The sequence below is a fragment of the Marmota monax genome, unplaced genomic scaffold, assembly GCF_021218885.2.
Source record: "Marmota monax isolate L192 unplaced genomic scaffold, Marmota_monax_Labrador192_F-V1.1 WCK01_AAM20220418_F8-fsc00009, whole genome shotgun sequence".
Taxonomy (NCBI): domain Eukaryota; kingdom Metazoa; phylum Chordata; class Mammalia; order Rodentia; family Sciuridae; genus Marmota; species Marmota monax.
This window is the reverse complement of record NW_026694710.1, coordinates 20468674-20488807: the sequence shown is the minus strand read 5'-3', so window position 1 is coordinate 20488807 and position 20134 is coordinate 20468674. Positions and strand designations below refer to the sequence as shown.

General features: G+C 34.2%; 1 protein-coding gene across 2 annotated transcripts in view; it reads right to left on the bottom strand.

Moving 5' to 3' along the window:
• Positions 1-20134, bottom strand: part of Rab28 (RAB28, member RAS oncogene family) — an 82343-nt gene that overhangs the window by 28310 nt on the left and 33899 nt on the right. The gene's annotated exons all lie outside the window — the stretch shown is intronic.

Here is a 20134-nt window from a genome sequence, read left to right as displayed (position 1 = left end):
GAATTTAAATCTATAGCTGAAAAATAAATTGTTTGGCTGAAAGACTGAAATGTTCTGATCTCTCAAGTATACATAGCCAAAATCCTAGTCTAATATCTGACTTAAAACTAGTAGTCTTCCTTTTACTGGGGTGTGTTACTGAATTACACATTTTAACTTTGAAGTATATTCAAATATAGAATGTTGATTCTTATTAAAAAAAAAACAGAAGCATATCTCATGGAGGCCATCTAGTATATGAAGCTGAAATAACAAACATATAAGTTTACACCTAAAAGAAACAAAAGAGAACTTACATGGAATATATGGTAAATTAAATATATTACTGAAACACAGTTCTGGGGATAGGTGGCTTTCTTGTAGTATGGATCACTTGATTCTACTGATACTCTTTTACTAACTACTGCAAGAAAAAAACTTTTAATCAGAAAGGCCATCAAGCTTCCATACATTAAAGTCAGAAATACAATTAACATTTATGATTAAAATTCTTAATTTTCATAATGAATACTGTATTCATTATGGGCACTACTGATTCCCATTTTTTTTTCAGAATACTCATTATCTGAAAAACAGAAGACTACACTAGGGAATTTAGAACAATTAAGCAATATAGTTTTCCAAGTGATAGCAATAACAGAAATTTTCCACTCCTCAGCAGCCAACTCTCTCATTTTCCCAGTTTACTACAATCTGTTAGTCACTGAAGCTGGACCCTTGATTAATTTTTCCCCCTTTATAAGACTTTAGTTATTTTTAAAATTCTGAAACAATCACAAAATGAAAAGTGAGTAAACTATAGGAAATCCAATCTATAGTCATTTTAGTTAACTCTTCAAAATGAAACTTTAAAAAACTTTCAACACAGCAACAATAAGTACATGGGCTAAAAACATTACATGAAAAAAATATGTATATGAAAATAAACAAACATACCAATGATTTCTTGTACTTCAACAAGTTGTAAAGTTACTCCACCAATATTTAATAGTATTTTTAACAAAAACTTAATAATATTTTGGACCTCCCAATTTATAATTAATTTTTTTAACAATTTTTTCATTACACTGTCTTCTGTACATAACAGCCTCAGAAGAAAATAAAACATTGTAATAAATCTCATTGGGGGACAAAAGTGGCATAATGGCTATTCTGCCTGCTTCCAACAAATCAAAATATACAGTAAAAATATATTACATCTGATAGGAATTAACTAATCATACTGAAAACAAGATACTGAAATCAGTTTCAATGATGAATCACGTGTCATTGAAACAGATAATTCAAACTTAAAAGTTGCCAAAAAGAAAAAGTTTTAGATATTACTTTATAATTATCACATCATAATTCACTATCTATTATATAATATGAAGGTACACCCAAATGTGATTCATCAAACACTTCTCACTATGCCTTTACCAAGTACTGATTTAAAATGACACTTCTATCTCAACCTAGGCCATTTAAATGTAAAAAAAAAACTTTCTAGTTCCTTTATGTATTCTCCAGCTCATTGTTTTGTACAACAAGTCTTTATGTGAAAAGACTTCAATTAACTTTAGAAGATTTTCAAGTCTGTGTTTTTAAAACTAATGCACAAGAATAATAAAGTTTTTAATCCAAACTATTATTTAAGTTTCAAAATACATACTATTGATAAGCCAAATAAAATCTAATAATGAGAATACGCAGCACTGGAAAAGAAAAACAAAAGGAAAAGGTGCCAAGAATAGAAGAGAATTACAGAAAAATTTCTAAAAGATAAAACGAGCCAGTAGAAATAACTTTCTTAATATGAAATCTAATCTTAAAAAAAGACTATTATTAGGAAGAACCCTGGAAATAGAGTTCAATTAAATAAGCAGAACCACTGTGAGTGATAAAAAAGAGTTAGACATTCCATAATCACAAGCTGGTGGGGCGAGAGGAATGGACTACTGGATTTGCATCTATTCTTGAGCTGGAAATCACTACAGATCAACAGAAGGGCACTCAGGATGAGACACTCTGAAACTTGCATGGGTAAGTTGAAATGGCCAAAAGTACAAGAAACTAGAACCTGACAGTACAACAGGAACTAGCAGTGCCAAACTAGAACTCACACCTCTCTCTCACCAACTCCAAGCCTGATGTCAAAGATCAGTGAAGCTTGTACACTTCAGAAAGAAGCCACATAATGCAGAACAAGTACTCAGAAAAGCGAAGGGGAAGACATGGCAAGAGCTGGATAAGCTGTTGCCTCATGTGCTTTCTCATATCCTGTGAGAACTATGACAGTGGGAGGTATTTAGCACTGACCCTCAGAAAACCAAAAAAAGTGTCTGACACTTCACGTCCTCCTTACAATCATTTGCAAAATGTTTCTTGTGGCCAGTACTAACCAGAACAACACAGAGAAGGAAATTTGGGGAAATGCATTTCTATTACAGCCAAGTTAACCTAGAAGATTCATCACAGAAGGAAACAGGTCAGTGCCTCTATGTAAATAGAGAAAGGAAGGACAGCAGACACAGCAGCAAAATTTGCTAACTTGGTCCAAGTAATTCCTTCTTTATTTCTACAAAGGACAACCAACCTACTGCCCATCTTATGTACCCACATTAGAGGCCTGACTGCCAGTGCACAGGGTACACTAATAGTCAGGGTGAAGTCTACATTCTGTGTAAGAACTCGTTTCATGCTCAAGGCAAGACTGCTAAAAAAAACTCAACAGTGACATTCTAATTGTAAAACCCAAATCAGCTACCAATGCTATTAAACTCTATCTTCATGTTAAAATAGGAACAAGTTAAAGAATCAAAAATATGATGGCGAGGCCACATAGCTATTTGTTTTTAAACAATGGTTAATAAAGAAGATGAAGGACATGCAAACATATGTAATGGTATGGCAACCTTAGGATCAATATTGTAAACATAAAGCAAGAATAGGCTGAGGAAAAGAATACGGGAAAATTTTCAAAATATAATTTCCAGAACAGTTTTCAGAATAAAATAATTAAGAGGCTGAATACTAAAATAAATTTGGCAGAAATCTTGTGGATGCAGAAGAAAAATTGAGACATTTTCTCAAATACAAAGAAAACTAAAAGCAAAAGAGGTAGACGTCATGAAAAATAACTTAAAGCTGTGAAGAATATATGAGGCAGCTCAAATTTCCTCAGATGAGCCAGAGCAATGATAATGCATGTAATCACAGCAATTCAGGAGGCTAAGGCAGGAGGATCACAAGTTCAAAGCCAGCCTCAGGAACAGTGAGGCACTAAGCAATTCAGTGAGACCTTGTCTCTAAATAAAATACAAAATAGGGCTGGGGATGTGGCTCAGTGGTTGAGTGCCCCTGAATTCAATCCCAGTACCTCCCCCACCAAAAAAAAAAAATTCTACAAATCATTTTTTTCTGAGCTGTATTAAGTTTTAAAAACTTGTAGAGCCACCCAAGCACCACAAAGTATTAATTAAAAAATAAATAAACAACATGGTAAATTTCCAATACTCCAAAGTAAAAAAAAAAAAAAATTCTATAAACTCAATGAGATATAAAAATATAGAAGGAACACTAATCAAAATTAGCATCAAATTTTTCATTTTCAACATTAAATATCAAAATACAACAGAACAATGATTACAAAGTTATAGGAGAGAGGATTCTAAATTTAAAACAAGAGAAACTATTGTTCAAATGTTCGCAAAACAATAAAATTTCAAACAACAGAGACACAAGGCACATCTCCTAACATAACTTTTATGAATAAGTGATTAACTGATGAATTAAGGCACACACAAAAAAAGATGGTCCATTGAAGAATTCAATAGACACAAGAAAAGTTGATGAAAAATGAAGCTGTGAAACACCAGTGATATGTGACTATAAAATAAAGCATACTATATATCCAATGTAAAATTAATATTAAACTGATAAAAAAATTAAGACTAAAAGAAAATATAAAGATGAAATATAAAGGGAAATGCAAAAGTAAATATTTTATGCTGTAAATAGTTTATGCTGCTAGATAATTCTGTAATAAATGTTAAATTTAATGATTTAATGATAATATTGAATATTATTTAGCTTTTAAGGGTAAAATATATTTTATATTTTTAATACGGTTAAAATATATTTTAAATGTGAAATCAAATTAACTATAATTAAAGAATAAGAAATATAATTTTAAAATATCCAAATCTCTAGGGGGAAAAGTAGTTTTCAAAATGTTAACTGATGTACAAAAGACAAGAAAGGGTCTTTGGAATGTTCTCTTCCACCTGACTTCCTCGAAATATCATTCACTTGGTATCAAACCAAACAAAAAACATTCTTGATATGTTCTAGAAATACACTAAGAATACTTTAAAAGAATTAAGGTTTTAATATTAATCTTATCAAGAAGATGAGCAAGCAATTGATTCTAGAATTAAGTAAGTCTCATTACATGATACTAAAATTAAGGACTAAATCCCATTTAAAACTAAATCAACAAATGCTATTTTCCTGAAATCCTTTGCAGTAATTTAATATAGAACTTTCTGTTTCAAAAATTCCAACACTAGCAAATTCACTTTCTAGCATCAAGAAAGAACTGAAGATGTCACATTATGTCTGTGGGCATGCAATTGAGGAGGAGGGATTCTTACAGAAAGCTGAGTTGATTCAAATATGTTTTCTCAAGATCTTGATTTTGACATTATAGGAGGACTAACAGAAACTTTCAACCTCTGGAAAAGTTATTGGCTTTTACAAGTCCTAGCACTTTTGTTTTGTTTAACACGTGCATACAGAGTTCCATGGCAATAAAAACCTGACAGTACAGCAATCACACTTCGGAGTTGCATCAATTCTAAATAATGTACAGGTGATTATCCTCATAGGATTAGCACTTTAAGATACTACTCCCTCCTTCCATTTCCACTCAACACTTGTTTATATTACTATAGCAATAAAATATGAAAGAAAAAGAAATTAAGCTTAGGTTAAAAGCAATGTGGGATTTAAGATGTCACACTGATAACTATAATTTGTTTTATGATTATCATATTACTATCAGGTTTATCTCTGGAGATTTAAAGTTGAGATAAGGCTTTAAAATGAAAAGGGCAAAAATCTGCCTAACTGCTTAATTTTAACATGGTGATCATCTCTGACATTTTCATCTCCTGACAAAATTCCTGGGAGGCTTTCACAAAGATTCAATGCCAAAGACTTACTGAAGAAGATGAGGCAGAGCAGAATTCATCCTCTTCTGAGTCTCAGGTTACCAACTAGTCTCACCCTATCAGACACGATTCATGCACTAAAGAGGATGCAACCTTGGAAAATAATCTCTAAGGAGATCCTCCACACCATGAGAACCACAAGGATCATGATTTGATCCCTGTATAAGATCCCAAGGATGATGCCTCCTGTCTTTTGTTTTACATTTCCATGGTACTCATCCTTTTAACTTGATGCCCATTTAATATATTTTATCTTCCTCTGCCTGTCCATAAACTGGCCACTGTTCATTTTTATCCTGTAATTCTAACCTTCCTTATAATTTTGTGGCTATACTTTGAAACCTATCAAGTCCTTACAGATAGGGACACTGTCTTCCTCTTTTTGAATTCTCAGCTTTTAACATGATTTCAGACATAACAGGCCCTCAACAGATGTCTGCTAAATAAACTTACTATTTGGTACTATACTAATGAAATTACACTGATGTTAGCCATCAGAGTTAATCATAACATTTGGTTGAACTTCAAAATATTTTACTATTAATTTTAGTCTTGGTTACCTTTCCTCACAAAATAACTAAGGAGAATATTTTCAACCTGCGGCAAGTTTAACTTGATTCAAAGGCTGCAACCTGTACTTTAGAGCTTCAGGTTATTAATCTAGTCTCTAAAAAAAAATGTTGGTTTATGTGGATTTTCAATCATCATTAACATCCTTTTTTTCCTCCTTACAATGTATAAAATTGAGATGTGTATTGTATTAGAAAATAACTCAGCCTCATGATCCAATGTTCAGAATTCCCTATTCCTGCTATTTTAAAATAAACTGATTGTTGAGTTTTCCTAATTTTTTCTAAGTCTGGAAATTCTCTTCATGAAAATAGCTAACAAGACACTAAATATAATCTTTGTTTTTTGTGTATATGTATGTGTGTGTACATGTAAGCATGCACAATGAGGATCAAACCCAGGTCCTCATTCATGCTGGATATATGCTCTATATCATTCAGCTATATGCCTAGATTTCATTTTATTTTATATGTAAATTTGAATATATAAAACATTTTGAAGATATATATATTTGAAGACTTAAAATCATTTTCAAACAGTACTGCTTTCATCTGTAACAGAATAACTAGGACATTTTTTTTTCTCCTGCTGCAAACAAGGAGAAAACTGGACAAAAGGAATGAAGGGGAGGGAAGGGGGATGGGAACAGGAAAGACAGTCAATTGAATCAGATAAAACTTTCCTATGTATATATGTGAATACATGACCAGTGAAACTCCACATTATGTATAACTGCAAAAATGGGATCCTAACTGCAAAAAGTTATACTCCATGTCCGCAATTGTTTTCAGACAACAGACATCAGGCAGGACAAGCACATGATCCTTGACAAATACACAGACAAAGGCAAGCTAAAATTTATAATCACTCTGTTTTTCTACCTGGAGGTACTTACAAGGCCATACATAATAAAGAGAAGGAGAATGTGATGATCTTATTTAGTTCAAGAGAACAGAAGCACCTGGGATTTTGTGGAGCAGAGTACAGAAAGTGGAGCTCTAAAAAGATAAAAAAGTTCTGACATCTTTCTAGGAGTTTTCTGTAGTCTCTTCTTTACTAAGCTATATATATGCTTATGGAAATATTCTTAAGAGTCTGCCAAAGAAGTAAAAGAAGGCAATAACCAGAAAAATTCCCAGCATGCAAAAAGACTCTGGAGATATTCAACTGGGAAAGAGGAAGAAGCTCATTGAAATCTCAAGGCATTCAGTAGGGAAGAGAGAAAAGTAACAGCTAAACTACCTCTCTGTATAGGTACCCGTAACAAAGCATAAAAACAAGCCTTGGAATATCAAATCACAAATAATTTAAGTGCCTGTTAAAGTTCAAAAGAAGATTAAAAAAATCTAGTATTCAAGAAAATAAAATGTCCAAAGCCCGATAAAGAAGTATCACACATGTAAAGAATAAAAAAAATATCAGTGATGATTGGGAAAATCAGGGAAACAGACCCAGAAGTGGCAAAAGTCACAGAATTAACCAACATTTTTTTCTTAAATGAAAAATTCACTAGAGTGGCTCAAGAGAAGGCTCAAGCAGAGAGAAGAAATGATCAATGAATCTGAATATAGATCAAATGAAATTACTCAGCCTGAGAAGTAGGAAGAAAAACAAATGAAGAAAACTGAACAAAATATCAGAGAACTATGGGCACCACCATGTATTTCTCCTCAGGAAGAAAAAAGGAGAAAAATTATTTGAAGAAATAATCAAAAACTTTCCAAATTTTATGAAAAACATTAATGTACACATCCAAGAAGCTCAACAAATTCCAAGTAGAATAAAACTCAAAGAGATCTATACTAGACACAATATAACCAAACTAAATAAAGGAGAAAAAACAATGAACCATCTCAACAATGCCACTTGCCTCACATGTATGAAAAATAAACCAACCCTGCCAGCACACTGATCTTGGACTTCTAACAAACAGAACTATAAATAAATAAACTTCTGTTGCTTAAGTCATCCAATCTAAGGTACTTTGAGATAGAAGTTCTAGCAAAAAAAATTATATATATATATATATATATATAGAGAGAGAGAGAGAGAGAGAGAGAGAGAGAGAGAGAGAGAGACTGAGACTCTAATAATATTTTTCTGTTATAGATCCTCTAACATGATCTAGATCTGTAACATGGAAACAAACACCAAAATACAGAAGTGGAACTCATATTTCAAAACTATAAAATAAAATCTTTTGGAGAAATAAATGTACAAAAAAACTTTGGATCTCTTTTCCAAAGCTTGAATTACTTTGGGTGTAGTGGGACTGGAGGAATAGTAAATTCCACATTCTTACAACAAAAAGTTAGCTTCATTTTTGTGTCACGGTACATACATGTGTGTTTGTGTGTTTGTGTGTGTGTGTGTGTGTTTTAATTGTAAATAAGATATCATTAAATTTCAAAGCGAGAAGGCCCTTGAATTGGCTCAACACTTCCCTGTATCAACATGAAAAGTAGATATGCTTTGGGGGAAAACAGAGCTAGATTCAAATCTTAGTCCTGCCTCTTACTAGGTACTTCACAATGGACATGTTACTTTCTCAGTCTCCTGAATCTGGCAAAGTAAGTTCTCTAAGCATGACTGATACCTAGCATAAAGTATATAACACAAGCTTTATATAAAAGACATCATTTCATCTTCACATCTTATTAAAAACTCAGCCCAAAAAGAACAGCAGGCTATCTACCTAAATATTACCCCCCCCCAAAATTGCATTTTTACTATCATACAGTTTAAATAATAAAGCCAAAATAGAATCAAAATTAGCAACATAGTTTATATTAAAACTATTAATACAAATACTATAAAAAATAATAAATACTTGGCATAGACTCCATTTAATGTATGAGATATTTAAGAAGGATTTGAGGTGTTTTTTTCTTGCTCATTCTAACTAAACCGTATTTTAAAATGTGACACTTTGCCAGAATTTCAAAACTCCCACTTAAAATCCAAACTCTACTAATTTTGCAAGAATCCAGTTTTGAATTCCACACTCTAATTAATTCTTAGCTTAGGAAGGAGGAGTATCAGCAGAGCAGAAGAGAGAGAAAAGGGGGAGAGAGGGAGGGAGAGAGGAAAAGAAGGCAGAGGGGCAATGGGGACTGAAATAAAATTCCTGTATGGATAATTATTTCAAAATAAATCCAAATGCCATGTATAAATATAATGCTCTAATTTTAAAAAAGCAGCCATGTATTCAGAGAGAACACAGTGATCTCAGCATCAACTATGTTAAACAGCTATATAATTTTGTCTTTCCTTTTCTACAATGCTTAATTTAAAGGTATTTGAAACTATGGAGAACTCAGAACACACCTTTAATTTAATTCATATATAGAATCAGACAAAGAATTCAAAGAAAGCATTCTAAAGAATCACCTCATTTTACCTAATCATTTTTTAAAAGGAATTATTTGATAAAATACAGACCACAATATTTATTTTTTCCATTGTTAGCAATATTGTTAGCAATATATCTCTTTTATAATTTACAGTAGTTAATCTTTCCCATTCCCCAAATGATAATGAGAATATATTTTCACAGTAGCAATTTGTGACAAATGTATAAATCAATGTGCTTCAGTGATACCTAAATAAAAGCTTATTTCACTATAATGATGCTTCCAGGCTTCCCTCAAGTCAGGTGGTTACTTGCAGTTAATGATCTGTGACATACCACACAAGAAGTCCTAAAAAGACTTATTATCCATCGCATGTGCAACAATATTTGCTTTATGGATGGGAATGAATGAAGACATTCAATGTAACTGTAAAAGTAAAATCAAAAGAAAACTTACAAGTAACATGTTTTCTTTAAGTAAAAGGGCTGTGACCATTTTCCATTAATACTTAACCTTTTGCTGGAGCAGTGCAACCACATATGAGGCTCCAATCCATAAAGCCCAGGAGCTGTTCTGGGTTAATGCTAATTAACTGCCCCCAATCAAGAGCAGTCACTTTCCACAAATGTTAGATCATCAGCCTCTATTGTTAGCATCATTCATATCTCAAAATTTAACCAACAGTAAAAAAGAGGTATGTTTTATACACCACTTGAAAACACATCTTTTAACCAAAACTATATATACAAATACAACACCAAAAAAAGAATTATGGTGCATGAAAAACTGGCTATCTCAAATACTTTATCTTTCAAATCTGTCAGGCTTTGAAGGCCTTCACATGTTTATCACTTATAATTTTATTTTATTTATTAGACTCAGCTTTTGTCTACCATATGTCCACTGTGGGTTAACTATTCCCTTAGGCACAATTGAGGACTTTCCATTTGTTGTAAGAAGAGCTAAGTATGAAGGACACAGCCAGAAATAACATTTATACCTCAACCCCAGACAGAAGCACATTCAAACTCAAACGATGGTTCATGCTGCATCTATTTTTTTTTATTAGACACATGTCTACATAATAAAATAAACTTGAGCTACCAATCCATGGCAACAGTGCAAGAGCTTTCATCATTCAAATGAGATATCAAAATTTTATCACCTTCATCAATTGAATATAAACAATTTTCCAAAACATACTTCTAAACTATAAGTTAAAGTTTGGTTTACAAACATTGATTATATGACCATAATTATTTTAATTATTATGTATTTCTATGATATTTCAAATGTTTTTCATCTTTTGATTTTTAAATCCTTACATTAGAAAAATGGACACAGCAGGATTTCTCTTATAACCCTAAATTGAAGACAGGATTTGAAGAGAGAATGGGAGATACAATAAAAACTACCACATGCAGCAGTATTATATAATAGGCATGGTTCTAGGAACTTTACATATATTTAACCCTTAAGCTCATTCTATGTTTACGTCTACTTCTAATGAGATAGACGCTATTATCAGCCCCAGTATACAGATAAGAAAACTGAGGTACAAAGAGGATAAATTCACACAGTTAATAAATGAGCCCACATCCAAAGCCAAGTAGTCTTGATTAGGAATCTATACCCCTAGACACTGGTCTTCACTGTCTACTTCTATTAAATATACTTGGGTGGGAGAACACAGTACAAAACAAATATCCCAAGAGGAAAATATAATTCTCATATTTTAAGCTTGAAATTTTGAATGAAAATAAAAAGATTAATTAAGGTTAAGAGTTTGCTTAACAACAACAAAAAAAGACTACATATGCCATGGGAAATGCTTTTTAAATGACTTTATGTGGTACGAAGTCATAAGCATCAAGTGAAGTTATTGTTTTCCCTAGCTTCATTAAGGTATAAATGACAAATAAAAATTGTACATATTAACAGTGTCCACCATAAAGTTTGATATATGCAAACCTGAAAATGATAAAATCAAGCTAATTAACACAGCCATCATATCACATTCTTATTTTTTTGTGGTGAACATTAAAGAACTACTCTTCATAGCAATTTTCAAGTACAGTAGTTCCTTAGTATTTGTAGGGGACTGATTTCAGAAACCCTTGCAAATACCAAAATCCCATCATGCTCAAGTCCTTTACATAACAACATGGTATAGTATTTGCATATAATCTTAACACATCCTCCCATACACTTTAAATATCTCTAGATTAGTTATAATACCTAATATAATGTAAACAGTTGTTCTAGTGGATTAGTAAGGGAATACTGACAAGGGGGGAAATCTGCACGCATTCTGCACAGATTCTTTTCCAAATATTTTCCATCTGCAGTTGTTTGAATTCAGGGATGCACAACCTACTGATACAGAAAACCAGCTGTATACATTACTATTACATATAATTACCATGATGTACAATAGACTCCCAGACTGTATGTATCCTAATTCAAAGTTTATAACCTTTGGCCTTTCTTCCCAATACCCTAGACCCTGACAACCAACTCTACTCTTTGCTTCTATGAGTTCAATGCTTTTAGATTCTACACATAAGTGATATGATACAGTATTTATCTTTCTGTTGTCTGGTTTATTTCATTTAGCATAATGTCCTCCAAGTTAATCTATGTTATCACAAATGACTGGACTTCCTTTTTAAGGCTGAATAGTATTCTACTGTACACACAAGCACACACATACAACACAGTAAATTTTCTTTATTCATTCAGTCATTGATGGACCCTTAGAATTCTTTTTTATGACTACTGTAAATAATGCTTAAATGAATATGAGAATAAAAAATCAATACATTGATTTCATTTCCTCTGAATATATACCCAAAGTGGGACTCTGGATCATATTTTTTAACTTTTTGAGGAACCTCCATTCTATTTTCATAATCAATATACTAATTTACACCCACAAGCAATGTACAGGTTCCTATTTCTCCACATCCTTGCCAACACCTATCTTTCATCTTTTTCATAACAGCCATTCTAAAAAGTGGTAATATCTTACTGTGGTTTTAATTTGCATTTCTCTGATGATTAATAATTTTGAACATTTTTTCTCATACCTGTTAACCATTTGTATGTCTCCTTTTGAGAAATGTACATTCAGATCCTTTTTCAATCAACTTATTTGTTTTCTAGCTATTGAGTTGTCTGAACTTATTACATGTTTCAAGATAAATTAACTCTTGATCAAATGTACAGTATGCAAATATCTCCTGCCAATCCATAGGCTGTCTCTTCACGGGTGAGTTTTTCCTTTGCTGTGCAGCTTCTTGGTTTGATATGTATTTTTGCTTTTGTGGCAGGTGCTTTTGGGGTCATATCCAAAACAAACAAAAATCACTGCCCAAACAAATGTTAAGAAGCTTTTTTCCTTATGCTTTCTTCTAGCAGTTTTCTGCTCTTAGGTTTAAGTCTTTTATTCATCTTGAGTTGATTTTTGTTATGTGGTATGAGATAAGGGTCTAATTTCATCATTTGGCATATAGATAACCAGCTTCCCCAGCACCATTTATTGAAGAGGCTGTCCTTCTCCCATTATGTATCAAATAAATAAAAGTATAAGTGGGCTGGGGTTGTGGTTCAGTGGTAGAGTGCTCTCTTCACACATGTGAAGTACTGGGTTCGATCCTCAGCACCACATAAAAATAAATAAAATAAAGGTATTGCATCCATCTACCTAAAAAAAAAAAATTAGAAAAAAAATAAGTGAAACAGGAGACACTATAAATGATAAAAATAAATACAAAAAATCATTATAAATTATTATGAGCAACCATATGCCAGAAAATGGGATAACCAAGAAGAAATTGGACAAATTTCTATAAATATATAACCCACCCAGAATGAATCATGAAGAAAATCAAAGCAAATCAATAACTAAGAAGACTGAATTAGTAAGCAAAACTTCAAAACAAAATACCCAGACCTAATGGCCTTACTGGTAAATACTGCCACCGAAGGCACAAATTTGTCTGGTAAATACTGTCACTGAAGGAACAAATTTGAGTCAATCCTTCTCAGACTCTTCTAAGAGAGAATACTTCTAAACTCATCTTCTATGGCCAGCATTATCTTGATATCAAAGCAAGGCAAAAATACTATAAGACAGACAACTAGACTCCAATATTCCTGATGAACATAGATGCAAACATCCACAAAATACTGGCCATACCAAATTCATTAAAAGAATCATAAAGCCAGACATGGTAGTGCATGCCTGTAATCCCAGCAGCTCAGGAAGCTTTGGAAGGAGGATCAGAAGTTCAAAGTCAGCCTCAGCAACATAGCAAGGCACTAGGCGACTTAGTGAGACACTGTCTCAAAAAAATAAAAAGGGCTGGAGATGTTGCTCAATGGTTAGTACCCCAATGTTCAATCCCTAATACCAAATAAATAAATAAATCATAAGCCACCAGAATGAAATGAAATTTATCCCTGGGACATAAGAATGGTTCAACATCAAAAAAATGTGATACACTACATTATTAGAATAACAGATAAAAATCATAAGATTATCTTGATAAATGTAGAAAAGACATGTTAAACTATCCTTCCATGTTAAAAACTCAACAAACTGGGTATAAAATAAATGTACCTCACCATAATGAAGTTCAAATAAGATAAGACTATGACTAACATTATACTCTATCTTCAAAAGCTGAAGCTTTCCTCCTAAGATCAGAAACAAGGTAAGAATGCCCAGTCTCACCATTTATATTCAATATAGTAAATGTCAGAGCCAGAAGAATTAGGCAAGAAAAAGAAATAAAAGGCATCCACATTGGAAGGGAATAAGTGAAACTGTATTTATAGGTGACAGGATCTCACATATAGAAAACTCTACCAAAAACAAAGATTCTACCAAAAACTGCTACAACCCATACATGAATTCAATAAATTATAAATATACAAAATATACAAAATAAGTAGCACTTCCAAAAACAAACAGCAAACTATTCAAAAAAGAAATCAAGAAAACAATTCTATTTACAATAGCATTAAAAACCAAATTGTTTAGGAATAAATTTAACCAAGGAGACAAAAGAATAGTACTCTGAAAACTTACAAAACACTGAGAAAGAAATAAAGAAAACAGTGTGCAGTGGTATTCACCTATAATTCAAACAACTCAGGAGGCTGAGGCAAGAAGATTGCCAGTTCCAGGCCAGTTTCAAGCAACTTAACAAGAATCTATTTCAAAATTTAAAAAATAAAATTGAGAGGTCTGGGGATGTCGCTCAGTAGTAAAGTGCCCCTGGGTTCAATCCTCAGTACCAAAAAAAAAAAAGAAGACACACAAATGAAAAGATATCATGTGTTTTCATGAGTTCATGGATTGGAAGAATCCATATTGTTAAATCTATAATCCAAAGTGATTAACAGATTCATTGCAATTCCTATCAAAATTCTATTTTTTTGTAGTTGTAGATGGACAGTATGTCTTTATTTTGCTTATTTTTATGTGGTGCTAAGGATCAAACCCAGTGCCTCACACACGCTAGGAAAGCACTCTGCCACTCAGCTATAGTCCCAGCCCTCCTATCAAAATTCTAATGAAATTTTTCACAGATTAGAAAAAAATGATTCAAAGGGTCAAAGTAATCTTAAATAAAAAGAACAAAATATAGTCACCACACTGATTTCAAAACATACTACAAAGCTACAGTAATCAAACATGACACAAATTAAGTATCCCTGACTGAAATGTTTGAGACCAGAAGTATTTCAGATTTCTGATTTTTTTTATTTATCTGAATATACATAGCAAAATATCTGGGGGCTACTATAAAAGTCTACACACAAAAATCACTTAGGTTTCATATAGACCTTATACATATATCCTTAAAGTAACTTTATACAATAGTTTTAATAATTATCTGCATGAAACAAAGTTTCATGGTGTGTAATTTTCCACTTGTGTCATGTGAATACTCAACAAGTTTCCGATTTTAGAGAATTTGATAAGGGATGTTCAATTTCTACTGGCATAAAAATAAACACACATACCCACAGAACAGAAAAAGAGAGCCCAAAAATTAATCTATGCACTTTGGTCAACTGATCTTCAGCAGAATCTGTTAACAGTAAACCCCCTTTTGGGTTGAAAAATCTAGGCTGAGAATTAAGCAAAAGCTAGAGAAAAGAAGAGTACTATTTTTATTTTCTCATCTCAAGAGATCCTCTTACTAAGATAGAAAACTAATTTTTCTAATCATTCATACAACAAATATTTATTGAGCGCTTTCTAGTTAGGGACTAGAGCAACAGCAGTGAACAGGATCCATGAGCCTAAATCACAGAACACCTGCATAATCAAAAAAGTCACTGAAAAGATAATGTCTTCAGAGGCGTCTAATGGTTTAAAAAGCAAAAAATAGCTAAGAATTATTTAAAACAAGTGAAAAACTACTAGTTTCAGGAGCCATCCGTGGGCTGTGTGTGAACTATGTTGTGCTACATAGTAGCCTAAGAAGGGGATAAGTCTGGCACTGGGAACCTCCTGGGGCACCCCCACAGGGACTGATGGCCTGATGCAGGTGAACTTCCCCCTCAAGTTGTGCCAGAGATCCCACACAGCACCTGAGATGGGTGTGACCTGCCAACACATCAATCAACCTGCTGACTACAAGACCTGAAGCAAGACTCTGCTCTTGAAACCTTATCCCTGCCTTTAATGTCCCTCCTCCACATAAATAAAGCACTCAGGGGCTCCATTTTGCTTTTATCAGTGTGGAAGCTCCTCCCACCCCCACTTTCTAAAAATGTTTTCTGTGTTCTGTTTTTTTTGCAGTTCTATTTTCCTCACCTTTATTTTGCAGCCAGCCCATTCCACCTAGGGGAACCCCATTTCCATCGCTGTGCAGGATGCGGGTGAGAACCTAGGATTCTTTTTCAGTCTCTTTCCATTTTTTATTCATTATCTCAGAACTTTTATAAAAAATTCAGGAAATGGGAACGTTCCTATAGACTTTTCTACCTTCTCACTTAATCAGAACCAAGGCAATAAACTGCAGAATACGGAATGGAGATGACTCATTCAAAACTACATTTACAAATGGAGCAAATTCAAAAACTTATTAAACCCATCAGGTGTTCTTTCTCCCTTCCTCCCTCCCTCCACCTTTTTCTCTCTCATAATTTCCATACACATAAAACAAGCTGTACATCGCCTATCCTTAACAAAACCAAGAGTGTCGTCCCACTGTATTAGTCAGATTTTACATTGCTGTGACCAGAATTATTGACAAGAACAACTTAAAGGAGGAAGAGTTACTTTGGGATCATGATTTTAGAGGTCTCATCCATAGTTGTGATTTTATATTCCATTGCTCTAGACCCAAGATGAGGCAGCACAGAATGGGGGAATGTGCTCAAGGCAAACACACATTCTCAGTGCTCATTACCAGTGATCCACCTCCTCCACCCATAACCCACCTGTCTAGTTACCACCCACTCATTCAAACTAGGATGGACTGATTAGGTCACAGCTGTCACAGTCCAATCACTTTACCTCTAAACATCCCTACATTACACAGGAGGTTTTCAGGTGACACCTCACATCCAAACCATGACACAGTCTATACAGCTGCTCCCCCATTTATCAACCACCTATTACGGCAGCATTATGTATACATGTTGCCTCTATTCACTATCTGCAATTCATTTCTTTCCCTTCACTCTTGACCCTATTCTAACCATCGTTCCCCCACCAGCACCATTCAAATGAACCTGCTTGCAAGTTACCTCTACAATGATGAATCTAATAACCATTTTCAGTCCTTATCTGTGGACACTCCCTTCTCCTTAATACACCTTTACATTTGGCTTCCAGAACAGTTCATTCTTATGATTTCCCTTCTATTTCCACCGACCATTGCTAATGTTTCTTTTTTCCTCAAACTCTAAAACATGGGTATTACCCACTTGCTTAATCTTTGGAAAAGTCATTTGATAAAATTTATCTAGCCTCATGGCCTTAAATGTGGCCCCCCATGTCACTGAATACAACTTTTACCTCCAGACCACATGGGGCTTTGAATGCCAGATATCTATATCCAATGTGTCTACTGAACATCTCCACACAGATTCCAAATAAGCATCTCTAACCAAACTTTTGAACCTCATTCAAAATTTAAGCCTCCCACAGTTTTTGTCATCGCAGTTAAAACAACTTCAGCATTCCAGATGCTTGCATTGAAAATCCTCATACTATATTGCCTCTTCTCTCCTTTACTGAACAACTGATCCATGAGAAAATCCATCAGTTGTACCTTTAAAAAATAAACAAAAGCCAGCCACTTCTCCCTACTTCTCTTAAGATCACCCTGGCCTATGCCACTATTATTTCTCGCCTAGCTTATGTCAAAAGCCTCCGATCTGATTCTCATGCTTTTACTCCTAAACACTACAGTATATTCTCAAAACAAAAACTATCTAAACCTTTTCAAATATGAATCAAATCATTTCACCTTGCTCAAAACCCTCAGTAACTTTCCATCTCAAAGTAAAAGCCAAAGCTCTTAAGCAGCCCACAAAGTCTTTATTGATCCTTCACTCTATATAGCTTAACCTCATTTATGCTATTCCTTTAAGTTCTTATTCCCTATATATAACTACACACAGGTACACATAATTACACACACACACATATATATATATGCATACACACGCACAAACATGCGTGTATTTCTTTGGAATTCCTGGGAGAAAAAACGACAAAATATTGCACAAAAGTCTTTACAACTATCATTTCCCCTCTTCTTATACAACTCATCTCCCATTTACCTATGTAGCACTCTTCCACTTGTGTGCTCTCTCTCCTTTATACCTTTGCTCAAATGTCACCTTATCAGGCTTTCCTGACTACCATATTTAATGTCTTAATACAAGCTAAGAACAGTGGCATGTGCTTGTAATCCCACTGACTCAGGAGGCTAAGGCAGGAGGATCACAATCTCGAAGCCAGCCTGGGCAATTTAGTAAGACTGTGTCTCAAAATAAAATGAAAAAGAGTGGGGATGTAGTTAAGTGGTTAGATTGACCTTGGGTTCAAACCTAGTATTGCAGAAAAAAAGTAAATAAATAAAATGTTAATAGCATCCTCCATACTTTTTTTCTTCTCCCTTTCCTGCTTTATCTATCTCTTATTATCAAACCCCTTTTCTTTCTTTCTTTCATCCCTATCTTCACTGGAACATACAGCAAGATGAGGGCAGGAATATTTATCTGTTCATTTCTATAGTGAATACCCAGATTGATATGTGCTCAAATATTTATTAAACAAATGAATGGAAAGAAAATAATAAGAAATAAACAAATAACGTACCTGCCAATTTGCTTTATTCACACTGCAAAACTAGACAACAACAAGGCTAGAGAGGTAGCTCAATGATACAGTGCATTTCTAGCATGTACAAAGCCCTGGTTCAACCTCCAACACCATAAAAAAAAAAAAAAAAACTTAAGTATTCATTTGAAAATTTAGAAAAGGATGACACATAAAATGGACACTTAAAATTTAAATTCGAATTCAAGAACAATTTTAAGTTAAAAAATGCTATTTTTACTACTTCCAAAAACACCCTAAAGTTGGCCATATTTCTAAGGTATGCCCGGCAAATAGTAAGAATTCAATAACTCTTAGGTAGATTTCTTACTATTACTATTATTAAATGCACTTATCCATGTACATAGAAATTTGAATTTTTAATGATCTAATAATTGAATTATAAAAGAAGCCAAAGAAATCTTCGCAAAGACAACAGGTTTAGCCTACATATGAAGTTAAACTAAAACTCTCCTAAATCTGTATAGCAACTATTATGTCCCATTCAGTAATCTTACAACTAAACAGTTTGGGTCATCAAATTTTAGGAGTGAGAAATAATTAGGAATATCTAGTACAATTCCCTCATTTTATATATAAGGAAGACCTTAGTGGTTAAGTGAATTGTCCAAGTTCTTATAGCTAAATAAAAAGACAATACCAACAGAAAAGCTGAATTTTTCTGATACACAGTCTAAGTATTCTTTTAAATTACATTGTATCTGTTCTAAATTACCAAAAATACAGTTGAAGGAAACTACTAAAGGGGTCGGTCGAAAAGGTCGGCGCGCACGCAGTGTGCCTTTTCTCCCCGCCCCTCATCGAGTTCAGAGAAAGGCGCAGGGCTGGAGTGACCTGAAAGTTCATCAGTACCCAATGAGACGCCCAGAGAAGCGTGAGAATTTTGGTGCAGTGACAGAAAGATGAATACCACAATTTTCTTACCCATGAGGCCCTCTTCATTTTCCTTTCAGATCCTGGATGTATTCTCCAATCAAAGTAAACATCTGTGAAGGGTCAGTGACTAGACCTGATATTCTAGAACTCCTCCAGCCTAGAACTCTGGTAACAAGCCTGGAAAGACAACTTCCTGTTTTAGGGTCTCCTCAAGTTGTTGGCCCTGGCCTTGAACTTGAGATCCTCCTGCTTCAGTCTCCTGAATTGCTGGGATTACAGGATCACTAGGCAATGCTGAGCTGACGTGGATCTGGGGCAAACAGTCTGGGCCTCTCAGAACACACACCAAGCCCGGATCGGCTGAATTCAAGCTCCCGTTCACCTGCATATCGCAGACAAACTGCTGTGACCCAGCGCTAAACGATCCCGCTGAAACAACTGGTCAGCCCTTCTGAACCTGTGGAGGTTAATACCAACCGAGCCTTCATAGGCAGTGGCCACAGGATGGAGACGGGGCTTGGGAGAGCCAGTCAGGACCCACCCGTTGCATTGGTCACCCGACAAAGGGAATGAACTGTCGCCATTTGCATGGGATACCACCATGGCAGAGAACTGAGGTCACCAGAATGCGGCGGAGGAGATAACTTCATTGAAACCGGCTGCGACAGCATCAAATAAATTTATAGCAGTAAACAGTAACTCAGCAGTCAAACAGAATAAGAAGTAACATGAGCAGCATGAAAAAG